The sequence below is a fragment of the Ovis canadensis genome, chromosome 15 (assembly GCF_042477335.2).
Source record: "Ovis canadensis isolate MfBH-ARS-UI-01 breed Bighorn chromosome 15, ARS-UI_OviCan_v2, whole genome shotgun sequence".
Taxonomy (NCBI): domain Eukaryota; kingdom Metazoa; phylum Chordata; class Mammalia; order Artiodactyla; family Bovidae; genus Ovis; species Ovis canadensis.
Window position 1 is genome coordinate 13,554,035 of NC_091259.1, and position 13,063 is coordinate 13,567,097.

Consider the following 13,063-nt stretch of genomic DNA (forward strand, 5'->3'; position numbering starts at 1 on the left):
TTTATGATCCAAGGAAGTAAAAAACTGCATTCAAATGGCAGACTTTTTTCACTTGCTACCCCTGTCCCTTGGCAAAGTCAGTTTATCTCTGATATGGTCAAGTGAGATGATTCACATACACTGCATAGTTTTGTGGGAAAACACATGAACTTGGCTCTCAATATGTGATCAAAGCATATTGTTGAGGTGGTGACTATGTCTAGGTTGTTCAAGGTCTCGTGGGACAACATCAAGGGCATATCCGTTTTCAACAGAAGTCTACTCTTCCTGCCAGGAGACTGTTAATGCTCTTTTTTCCTGAAGATTTAGGACTCAGAAAAGTGTTGACCCCACAGGACACCTTGGCCAGAGAGTAGACACACTGATAAGAGAACTAGAAATCACTAAACCCACTCTAGGTTTTAGAAAGCAGACTGAGAAAATCTGCTTTTGATAATAAGGACTTTGAATAAAAAGATGACATTTTAACACAAACCAGGTGGTAGAGGGTGGAAACTAAGGTGGATATGTGGCTCCGAATGTAGGGAGGAGAGCATAGAGACTCTTTTCTCAGTCCCTTTAGAGAAAGGCTGTCTCCACTCCCTTAGTGAGGAAAACCAGAGACTGCTTACCATCACCTACTCTGCATCCTCGTAATTTGTGAATAAATGTTTTTTCTTTCAGTAAATTGTTTGGTCTTACAACTATACCCAACACTGTTTAGCTATTTTCATACAGTTCTGGACCTATGCCTGATTTAAAGTTGTGAGTCTTGTACCCCAGGCATTCTTCTTAAAAAAACATTCTGGGTAAATTTCAAGCTATATTACGCAAACGTAGGTTTATGCTACTGTCCTCTGCAAACTTTAATGTTTATTTCTGCTCAACACCACTTGCAAGTTCAGCTTTCTTTCTACTGGGTTTGTGAATAGGAGCCTCAGGATTTCTAGATGAGAAACACAATTTTATTATTAATAAAATCTCAATATCCTTGTCAGTCACTGAGTTGCTTGCTTATTGGTATGGTGCATGACAGATAATATCACAGTTCTGAGATTGGGATCTATCTCTGGTTTTTCAAACCCACTTAATCTTAAAGAATTATACATTAAGAGAAGCACTGAATTTTTGTTGTTTGTCAGTCAACCTCTGTTTGTCATATTGCGGTTAACTTCTTTTGAGTTTTTTCCTCTAAGTTGTCTATGATATCACTGTGATATCAAAGATATAATGATATCATTCCTGGGCCAGGAAGATTTGCTGGAGAAAGGCTAGGCTACCCACTCCAGTGTTCTTGGGCTTCCCTTGCGGCTCAGCTAGTGAAGAATCTGCCTGCACTGTGGGAGACCTGGGTTTGATCCTTGGGTTGGGAAGATCCCCTGAAGAAGGGGAAGGTTACCCACTCTAGTATTCTGACCTGAGAATTCCATGAGCTGTATAGTCCATGGGGTCACAAAGAGACAAACACAACTGAGTGACTTTCACTTTCACTTTTTCATCAATCCTAGTCCCATCTGACTAGATTATGATAATTATGCTGGCAAATTCAAATATTCCAAGAGCACAAAAGTTCCTACCTGGTAGTATTCTGACAATGGATTAAAAAAGAAGAGTTTAGTCAAATATATAACAGTATCTTCCCATGGGTGGGCATACCAACCACAATGCAGTAACTCCCATGCATATTGTGACCTCTGCAACCAGAATGTGCATGTAATTGGGAGGAGGCAAAATGTCTAGGCAAACACCGCAATGAATGTTGAATGCACTGTGAGGCAATACCCCTAAATCTAAAACGGAGATGGCTAAGTTAGTTGGTTTACTATGGAGATTCGGAGGAAAATGTTTGGTTTTTCTTGGCTTTATTTCATTGTGCAGCAATAATTTTCTCAAGACTCATCCCTTGGATAAATTCAAGTCCTCTTAAAATGATCTAACTCTGTCTATTGAATCATAGTCACAATTATTTTGCTTTCCAAGAACCGAAACAACTGAGAATTTCGAAGTCTCAGTTTCCTCATTTCTGATGTGAAGAGGATTTAATTAGGTATTTCAAGGTACCGTTAAAATCTTAGAAGAACCAGTATTCTTGAAACACTATGGAACAAACATTGAAGTAGATGTACAGAGTATACATTATTTTACTTAATTTTCCCAAAATCCATTTTAGAGGAATTTTGAAACTGAGCAGGATGCCATGGGTCCCTTCTGGGTACATGTCCTTTCTCTGAACCACCACACACCAACACACACATTTTTTTTTTTTTTTGTAGGAAATAGGTTTCATTCAACTTCCTTGACCTTCCCTGGATTTCAAAGGATGGGTTCAAACAGTTCCTAAGTCAGGCAAGGGGATCTGATCCCATCACTTCAAGGCAAATAGAAGAGGGAAGAGCAGAAGCAGTGATAAATTTTATTTTGGGGCTCCAAAATCACTGTGGACAGTAACTGCAACCATGAAATTAAATGATCCTTACTCCTTAGAAAGAAAGTTATGACAAACCTAGACAGCATATTAAAAAGTAAAGGCATCAGTTTGCCAACAAAAGTTCATAGAGTCAAAGCTGTGGTTTTTCCAGTAGTCATGTACAGATGTGATAGTTGGATCAGAAAGAAGGCTGAGTGCTGAAGAACTGATGCTTTTGAATTGCGGTGCTGAAGAAGACTCTTGAGAGTCTCTTGGACAGCGAAGAGATCACACCAGTCAATCCTAAAGGAAATCAACCCTGAGTATTCATTGGAAGGACTGATGCTAAGCTAAAGCTCCAAAACTTTGGCCACTTCAAGCGAAGAGTTGCCTCACTAGAAAAAAACCCCGATGGAAAGACTGAGGACAGGAGGAGATGTCCTCAGATAGAGGATGAGATGGTTGAATGGTATCACCAACTCAATGGACTTGAGTTTGAGCAAACTCTGGGAGACAACCAAGAAGAGGGAGGCTTAGTATGCTGCAACCCATGAGGTTACAAGGAGCTGAACAGGACTTAGAGACTAAACAACAATAATAAAAATCAGGGAAGGGAGAGGGTGCAGAAACAAGGGAGGAGCAGTCAAGAAACAATAGTGCAGTGATGGGCAGGGTCCCGGTTCCTCTCCAAGGAATACACATAACAATACCTTTGAAACTTCTGCAGAAACTACAGTTCCCACCCAGATGGAGGATGGTGACTTCAGGCTGAACACAACATTCCTGGAACCCACAGTGGAAGATACTGAAGACTCTGACCCAGTCCCCAAATGATTCTTCCTTTAAAAACTTTCATGGTCAACAGAATTTTTAGAGTTGGCTTTTGGACCCAAGTTCACCTTTGCCTGGTTGCCAGCCTCCTGAATAAAGCAATCTTTCCCTTCCAACAAATACTTGTCTCTCAGACATTGACTTTCAAGTGGCAAATAGCTGAACCTGAGTTCAGTTATAATATTATTATTATTATTCCAATTCTCTAGTCAAGAAACTGAACTACACACCTAATATTAGGGTCAAATTTCAAATCTCTGTCTGCCTCATGTTGCTGTGGTTATTCAGAGCTGCCAACAGCCCATGATTTTGAAATTATACAGCATTTGTTAGGTCTTATATTTTTAGTAGCTTCATTTTATCAGGAGAGTGCATAATTTCCTCAGTTCAGTCTCGTGCAACAAAGATTTAAAACAGTAGGCCAGTGTAACAGTTCATCTCAGAGCTTTATTTGGCAAAACCTCAGAAGGCATGAGAGTGGGCCTACCCCAAAGGAGAGGCCTCAGCCCCTCCTGGCTCTCTTTTTATACTTTTTGTCTCCTCTCCACCTTCCAGAGCCTGCCCTGTGCAAATTAGGGCTAGCACGCCATCATCAATCAGGAAGAGGATGTATTTGTTTCACCTGAGGTTCTTACTTTGTGAATTTCTCCTTTGTTCCTTTTTCACAGGCCTCCCCCTTTCTTTGTCAGTCATTTAACCACCACCATTTTGGACTCCTTTTTCTAGTCTAACTACTGACAATTTATATTCACTACTTTAGAGCAAGAAGAAGAGAAAAAGGAATTTTATTTGAAGCAAATTGAGGATTATAACCCAGAAAGCAGACTCTCTGAGAACTGTTCTGCCTGTTAGAAGTTAAAGGGACAGTCATGTACATTTTTGAGACAAAGAATCATCCATCAAAATGACATACTGATAATTTTACATAAAGTTCACCAAGGATACAAAGGCAAGGTAAGCACATGCAAAGTGAACAGCGAGTCACTTTGATCTCTTATAGGGTTGGGAAAGAAAGCTGTCCTTTTAAGGAGTTACATTGCTAGTGCTGCAGAGAAGAAGCCAGTGCTGACTATGTTGGAAACTGTTTGTTTGACTTGCCTTTATTTGATTTTGTTATTATAACCATATATAATAGCCTGCCTCAGAGGACCCTGCCCCTGTGCCCTGTGCCTGACTGTAAACTAAAGTACCTTTGTTCAGCTCATAGAGAGATAATCTGACTCTGCCTACCTGTGAACAGCTACAACAAAAAGAAGAGATGAACACACCCTTTCCAAAGGCTTGCCATTCCTGGAGATGTTTTGCAAGATGGAGGACACTTTCATTTTGTTTCCCCACTGCCTCTCCCTCTCTATTCTGCCTTCTGACTCAGCTCCACCTTGCTTCTCTCTCTCTGACTGTATAAAAGAACCTGACATCCAGATCCTGACAAGATGGTTACCCTGAAACATCAGTTTGCCATCTTCTTGGTGACCCGGCTTTCAGAATAAAATCATATTCCTTGCCTCAACACTTCGTCTCTTGGATTCATTGGCCTGTCATGTGGTAAGCAGGATGAGCTTGGGCTCGGTAACACTAGTTGCATCAGAAGGAAGGGAACAAAACGGTTTTATGGTCAAACAGGCACTCCCATCTTTGAGAAATTCTGGCTAATGTGAAATGCCAATGTACACTGCACACTAGTGTGAAAGAGAAAAGGCCCAAATGGACACACAGAAATTTATGTTTAAACTTTCTTGATGTGCCTTAAAATATAGATTTTATTTGATCAGCTTGGTTTATATTCCTTACTTTAGCACAAGAAGATATTAACCATGAACCAAGGAAATGGTTTACATTTCCCTAAGTATCTTTTAAATTTTTTTTTAATTTTTAATCAGAGGATAATTGTTTTACTTGTTTACCTTTTATTACCATATAACACCTGATCACAGGGAACTTTTTAAGTATCAGGTAAATAAAATACTATTGTATAGTACAAATTGCAATTTTTAAAAAATGTCTGTAATGGTACATTTATAATAATTTGGTGGTCTAAACAGTACTGTTATGTCATTTTTACAATTGAACATCAGATAGGTTAAGGAACTTCCCTATGTTTGCAGAGTTTACAAGTGATGGAGCTGTAACTCAGTCTAAGCCCTTTGACTCTAATCTTGTGCTTTTTAAAACTCATTGCTTAGATCATGTGAAATAAAAGAAAGTATAGTGTCTCCAACTCCAGTTCCTAGCACAGAGTTCCTAAAATTCTTGTAGTTTCCTAAGTGATCAGAGCATTAGAAGTGTCTTTTGACCTAGTGTTTGTTCTTTGACCCCAGAGTTCCTTCCTTGGTGATAGCTTTGTCCTTTGTTCTAATGAGGCAAGTTTTGATGGACTCTAGCACTGATCACCAAAAAGATGAAGCTGTAACTAGAAAGCCTGGAGTTTCAGCGCCACCCTCATTCTCCAAAGAGGGGAGAAAAGCTAGAAATGAAGTCAATGATTGATCATGCCTACATGATGAAGCCTCCATAAAGCTCCCCCATGTGTGGGGTGAGACGAGCTTCCAGACTGGTGAACACACACACTTATGGAGACGATGACGCACTCCAATTCCAGGGGTTAGAGCTCCTGCACCTGGGAATCTCTCAGACCTGGCCCTATGTATTTCTTCATCTGGTGGCTCACCTGTATCCTTTATCAAGTTCTTCATTTTGTAGTGCACTGGTAAACGTAAAGCTTCCCTGAATTCTGTGACCTCTTCTAGTAAAAAGTCAAATTTAAGAGTGAGAGGTCAATGGGAACTTCTGACCTGAGTCCAAGTCAGACTGATGTCATGAGCAACATGAGGGCCTACTCCTTGCAAGCTGGCATTGGAAACAGGGGGCAGTCTCAAGGGTCTGAACTCTTGACCTGTGGAATCTGGTGCTCTCTCCAGGTGGACAGAGTCAGAACTGAGCTACTTTATAGGACACCCAGCTGGGGTGACAGAGAATTGCTTAGTGCAGAGCCCTGCCCTGCCCCCACACCTGGTGTCTGAAGGGCTGTGAATGTAAAACCGTGTAACTCAGATTGAGACTCAAACCCAACCAAAGCTAGATTGAGACTTGAACCCATGATCTTTTGAAAGCACAGAACTGGACTCAGAAGCTTCCCAGGTCATGCTAGTGGTAAAGAACCCGCCTGCCAATGCAGAAAATGCAAGAGGGGCAGGTTCTATCCCTGGGTCAGAAAGATCCCCTGGAGTAGGAAACGGCAACCCACTCCAGTATTCATGCCTGGAAAGCTCCATGGACAGCAGAGCCTGGTGCGCTATAGTCCATGAGGTCGCAGAGAGTCAGACATGACTGAGCAACTGAACACACACACACACACACACACACACACACTCACACACCTGGTCTCAAGACTTAATGAAGCTCAGGTTCTTGATGTTTCATTGCAAAAGGAATTCAGTAAGAGACAAAGTGATAGGTAAGAAGTGGATTTATTTGGAGAAAAAGCACACTCTAAAGACAAAGCGTAGGCCATCTCAGAAGGCAAGAGCAGCACCAGGGTGTGAGGTTGTCAGTTTCTGTGGGGGTGGGTAACTTCACAGGCTCAAGAGTAGAAGGATTATTCTAGCTATTTTGGGGAAGGGGGAGATGTTCAAGAACTGGGCCACCTGCCACTTTGGGGACTTTATGGTCAGCCTTGGAATTGTCACGGCACTTGTGGGTGTGTCATTTAGCTGCAGATGTGCTACGATGAGCGTGTACTGAGGCTCAAGATCTAGAGGAAGTTAACTCGTCCGCCATCCTAGATCTATTTGGTTCTAATCTGTTTGCCACGTCCTTGAGCTACATGGGTGTTGTGCCCTGACCCATCTCTCCCATTTCCATAGCAATATTGCCTGGGAAATCCCATGGACAGAGGAGCCTGGCAGGCTACAGTCCATGGCGTCAAAAAAGAGTTGGACATGACTTAGTTACTAAACAACAAAACAACAATAAGAATAAAGCAGAAACAGGGAAAAGGCAGTTTTCCTAAAAAGAATGTATAAGAGAACCATCCGCAAACATGTCAACTGGAAAAAAACCATATAACTTAAAGGTTGCAAGTTATGTTTTGTTCTGGGACCTTACTGAGGACTCAAGCCCAGAAGGTGGCCTCTCAGGTAGCTCTGAAGAACTGTTGCAATGAAGTAAGGGAGTAGCCGGGATACACAGGAGTTTTTGCTAGGGGAAAAAAAAAATGTAGTTAAACATCAAAAGACTACTGTGAATCACAAGAAACAGAGTTCCCAAGTTAATAATCTTAGACGTTTCTATATATGGAAAGATGCAAGTGTGTGGACTCATTGAACTTGTTCATTCGCTGCACATCTTCATTACCTGGGCCAATATCCTGTGTTTCCTCATCCTGAACCTCCCTCAGGCTGTACCACCAAGAGTGGCTGCAGTGGTTGATGGCTGGTAACATTTGTTGCTTGCTGAAATGACAGGCAACATATTTTTTTTTGGGTCCACTCAAATGTTCCAAAGTCATTACTTTGGGGGAATAAAGCCTGCATACCAGAAAGAATATTGATTTTTATAGAACTGATCATGAGCTTAAAACAACCTGTGTCATCCTGCCCTGCCACTGGGAGGATAATGTAACTTCCCGTTTTTCCTCACCTGTCGCAGAGCTCAAATGGTGCCTGCTTGCAGAGGTTTTGGGAGGCTGGCCTCCCCTATCACACAGCAGATTGTTCTCCAGGACCTTGACTCCCACATGGTATGGCCAGCGAACTAAGAAGGGAGCGGGACTCCTGATCCCCAACGCTGTTCTTTCTCTAGGCCAAAGGATGCTCTTCCTCCTCTGATGCTCCCTCCAAAGTCTTGCCTAAACCCTCCCCTGCCAGACTAGAGCGCTAGATCCTCCAATGGTGCTGGTTTAAGCCACTAAGCTTGTGACAACTTGTTATGCAGCAGCAGCTAGCTAACAAGCCTGGAGAAACTGCCCCAAAAGCACTGACTTCCATATTCATTATTATTTGTTTCTGTTATGTCTTATAAATAATTTTGGTGATGTATGCCCACCTAAAAAACAATTTCTCTATAATAAGTAGAGTGACTTCTGGCTTCCTAAAAGATATGTGCCTTATAACATATAAAATCGATCTTTTGAAGGAACTTGGAGGCCCATAGTAACACATTCCTGATTGCAATCATTCTGTGAGATATTAAATTTCCCACAACTACAGTCAGAGTCCGATTATTTTTGGAACCCCAACACACAACATAGTGCTTCCCATATGACGTATTCTTACAAATATGGTTTACTAAATCAGTCAGGAAAGTCTATGTTTGTTTATTTTATCTATACAAACAAAAGTTCAGAGGCTCTATTAACCAACTTGATCTTGTCCCTATATTTTATAGCACCTAGATATTTACAACATCACTGAGAGCTCATCATGATTCCTTGAAATTAAACATTTCTGCACTGATATTGACTAAGTCTTTCCCCCAGTTATTTCAAACAATTCTACTTTAATGATCACCAGTGTAAACTAATTGTTGTCAAGCCTATACCAAATATCTCCTAGCTTTCTTATTGTGTGAATCTTTGTTAAACCACAATCATGGTTTCCTGAATTCACAAGAGTCCCCTTTACTATCACTGTGGCTACTGAATGAGGCAGGAAATCTTGTCTAGAAGCACCAGAAGAACTGAGGGGACAGCCCCTCCACTCACAGCACACATACTCTCTCACCTTGGCTGGGAAAATGGCCTGGATGCCACCTGTTCTAGAAAATACCTCTCTTGATATCTGTTGCCTCTGCAAACACCATGCGTACTCTGTAGGAGAGAAAAAAAAGACCTGATTTTTCCTAAGAAATTCATTCCCTTCCCCTTTTATGCTTCCTTTCATATAATTTTCTGTAGAGATGAGGACGTTGTGGTTAAACACTGAATTGACAGGAAGCATAATGAATTCTTACCTATGACACATTGGAAGTCCACATGAGCACAAGTCACGCTGGGGTCACCGGTTTGAGAGCAGAGATTTGTAAAACCCATGGAATTCTGTGAAATCAAATGGACTTAAAGGAAAGAGAAAAGATATCTACTAAAGGGGAGGGACAGCCAGAATATAGCATGAAGGCTCCCTCCACCTTGCCTGTCAAGTTCACTGCCTCAGAGAAGGACACTGGATTGCTGAGAAGGGAGGAGAAACACTCAGGCTTTCCTCAAAGGGTGGAAAGCAAACCACTGTGGCCACTAATGCTTGTATGCAATACAGGGATAACACTGAATGTGAAACAAAATACTAATCATGTTTCCATGGATATTGTTGGTTAGAATGAGGCTGTGTTTTCAAGCAATTGTATTAAAAAAAAAGAAGAAGAAGAAGATTAAAAAAGGGTGTGTAGCTCTGACAAACCTCCAAGAGGAGGAAATGAATGTTAACGCAGGTAAAAACCACTGAGCCAAGCTAACTCTACCATCTCCCCTTCCCCTAGTCTTCCAGGGGAACCAGTGTCTGTCTTCTGCGTAATTGTAGCACTTTATACAAGTCTCTTATAGCATAAACTCAAAGTACCATGGAGAATTTACTGACGCATTTTCCTCTCTCTACCATAAGTGACTGCAATACTGAAGATATTAAGTAGATATCTGTTGAATAGATGAATGTGTATGTGAATGGATAATTAAATGCAGTCTATCCCCATGGATCAAATGTGTTCAAGCATCTATGGGGAAAGTGCAGTTAAAAGTAGTAACACAGGGAAATCTGACAACACTGCCACACATGACCTGGGCTGTTCCCGTGGATTGCTTCACTCTGACAATAGTGGCTCTTTGTGTACCCCAGGCACATCCACCCTGGTGACACCCAGCCAGAAGGACCTCAATACCATCCAGACCATCTATGGTGAGCACAAAGAAAAACGCCTGGCACGGTGACTGCTGTTTATATGCTTTTCAAATAAATAGCTATTCACTGTGTTTTCCTAAGACAGAGCCTTCAGGCAAAGTGTTTTTTATCAACATAATATACCAGTTTAACCTTACATCAGAACGTTTATTTATTTCTTAGGGATCTTCCAAAAATCCCATCCAGCCACAAGAACCACTAGTACCACAAGTCTGGGATAGCATGTTAACACCTGATGCTGTAACCAAAATTCTTGGAGAATTCTCCTTCTTTAAAAACAGGTATAGGATCTTCCCTGGTGGCTCAATGGTAAAGAAGCTGCCTCGCAATGCAGGAGACATGGGTTTGATCCTCGACGCAGGAAGATCCCACATGCCGTAGAGCAGCTAAGCCCGTGAGCCACACTATTGAGCCTGCGCTCTAGAGCCCGGGAGCCGCAACAGCCCATGTGCCCCAGGGCCCCTGCTCTGTGACAAGAGAAGCCCCCTTAAAGAGAAGACCAAGCACCATGGGAGAGGATCCCCACTCGCTGCAACCAGAGAAAAGCCCACAGCACAGCCAGAAAAACACAAACAAAATTATCTAAAAAATGAAAACAGGTATAAAGAAGTCAACACTAATACTGACATATTTTTAAGTTGTTCTGACATTTCATTAAATGTTTTTTGTCACTCTAGTAATATAGTTTTTATATTTAATTTTCATAATAGTGCATTTACCTTAAATGATCTATTCTTCAAAAAAATTTTAACACAGATAGGCCATTAAATCCTTTTAAAAATGCATGAAGTAAAAGATATAATAAGAGCATCACTCAACTATTACCACACATACAAATATTAATATGTAGAGTTAGGCAGACAGGATTTATGTCATTAAAGACCACAGGCTTGTTAGTAAAGGAGCCAGAAATGATTTTCCAATTCCTTTCACTACTTCCCTGTCTAGGATGATAAACATGTTAGTGAGTTAGAGTAAATAGGTTGTTCTGCATAGCTGCTGAAATCAGATCTCTACACTGTGCAAAGGGCAATGTAACCTGGAACCCTGACAGGGAGGGCGTCATTTATGTATCTCCCCTTCCAACCTGGAGAGGACACCTATCCCAAAGCCTATGATCCTGACAGGCTTCTGTTTTCCCATACAGAAGGGAAGGAGAATCCCCCTGAGTTCACGAGGACACCCCTTCAGGCAGGTAAGGGCAGGTACACATCATGCATTTCTCCAGAGAGGAGCAGACATGTCAGAGCTCCTGAAGTGTGTGGGCTCAAAAATGCTGAGGTTTGCTTCACACATGTGGGTCTGGCTTCCTCTCCAGACCAAACTGATGCCTTGAAGGATAAGGAAGCAGATTATGCTTTCTCATAGTTTTGGTCCTCCAAAAGATGAGAAATGCTAGGAATTTGAAGGGAGTCAGAAAGACTCCCTGATCCTATAAAATGTTTGATTCTTTTTACTATCACGTATCAGTACCTACACAAGAAAGAAATGCAAAACAATGATGGATATGGCTACAATATATTTTCATTTGTCTTGGTAAATATAGATATGCATGGATCAATACGAGAAGATGTTTTTCTTTCCTCCTTCCCGTTTTTCTCCCTTTCTCCCAATCTCCATCCCTTTCTTATTTCCTTTCTTCCTCACCTTCTGTTTCAATGGCAGGCTCTTAGGATGTCAGGAAAATCCTCTCTAAAACAATTCTGTGAAGGAAAATTTCCATTTGGCAGGAAGAGTTCAGGTAGAGTTGGAATCTGGCAGTAAAGGAATCACTCAGAATTCCCTGTGACCTTGACATTTATCCTTGAGGGAACTGAAACCTGGATGTGGTCACAGATTTGCACAAGGTCCTTAGCCCCTTGGGAGGAAGTTGAAGCAGGGACTGACATGAGAATTAGGAAGCACGTAGTTGGTCTGGAGGAAATCCCATGAGGCATGGCCGAGGAGTAAGGAACTGAAATAAGTGAGCAGAGACAACAGGGCTGTGCTGTGAGCAATTACCACTCTGGCCAGCAGGGGCCCAGTCCCACTGCAGACCCTTGAAGTCCTCACAGAGTGCCCTTCAGAGCTGTCCCACTGAAGGGCAGGGGACCTGGGGTACCTCCCACCCACATTTCCCCTCGTTTGAGGAGGTCCTGAAGCTGTCACTAGACAGCGCCTTGACAGACACCACCCTGGCCCAGCCTGCCCCTGGGCTGCAGAGAGCTCGAGGCTGAAGGGGATGATGGGGACCACCTGTCAAAGCTGCACTTCTGGTGGTGGGTCCAGCAATGTGGGCATCAGGAGGGTCTGCTCCAGAGACTGACAAGGAGGGTGCTTTCCAGGCATCAGCCTTTGTAGGATCCTTTTTTACTTCCCAAGGCTGGCTGGCTATGGGGCTTCCATTCTGTTTCTGTAGTTTTGGGAACACGTGTGTCAGCCCACATGGAAGTCTCTGCTGTGCTTTTACTCCAGTATCCACGACTGTGAAATGAACACAACCAAATTCCCAGCTGAAAGATCATAATAAAAAAAAGAGTTTAGTCTGAGCAGCTGCTGCCTCTTACTAGCTTTAGACATCTCTAGTGTCCAGGGGTCAACCTGCCCTGGATTCTCATCCACTTCCATGTAGAACTTTTGTAGACAGGATATAAGGCAGGTAAAGGACTTATGTTTGAAGTGGTTACTTTTGTGAACATTAAGCTTGTGTTCCAGAGATAAGAACATCTGTAAATCAGCCAGATTAAGAGAAGCTAGATACAATCTGTTATTTTCTTTTAATATACACACAGATAGATGTCTTCCACAAAATAGTTGACCTAAAATTTATTCCTGACTTCTAGACAGAACTATTAAATGGAGTTGAGATTGCTTACAAAGTTGTTAAAAGAGATACATCATATTTTTTTAAGGTAAAGCTTCTGAGTTTTTTGTCAATATTTTTGTGACTTAGATTTTTCATTAGTTTTTTAGTTGAAAA

General features: G+C 41.8%; 1 long non-coding RNA gene across 2 annotated transcripts; it reads right to left on the minus strand.

Annotated features, from left to right (window-relative positions):
- Nucleotides 1-6,665: 6,665 nt before the first annotated feature.
- Nucleotides 6,666-11,919, minus strand: LOC138420574 (uncharacterized). Of its 2 annotated transcripts, none has more exons than XR_011249243.1 (4): nucleotides 11,752-11,919; nucleotides 8,938-9,023; nucleotides 7,571-7,668; nucleotides 6,666-7,414 (listed from the first exon to the last, which is right to left on the minus strand). It is a non-coding gene; the product is annotated as an uncharacterized lncRNA (long non-coding RNA). The 2 variants fall into 2 exon arrangements; XR_011249244.1 differs by lacking the exon at nucleotides 11,752-11,919 and adding an exon at nucleotides 9,167-9,445.
- Nucleotides 11,920-13,063: the final 1,144 nt, after the last annotated feature.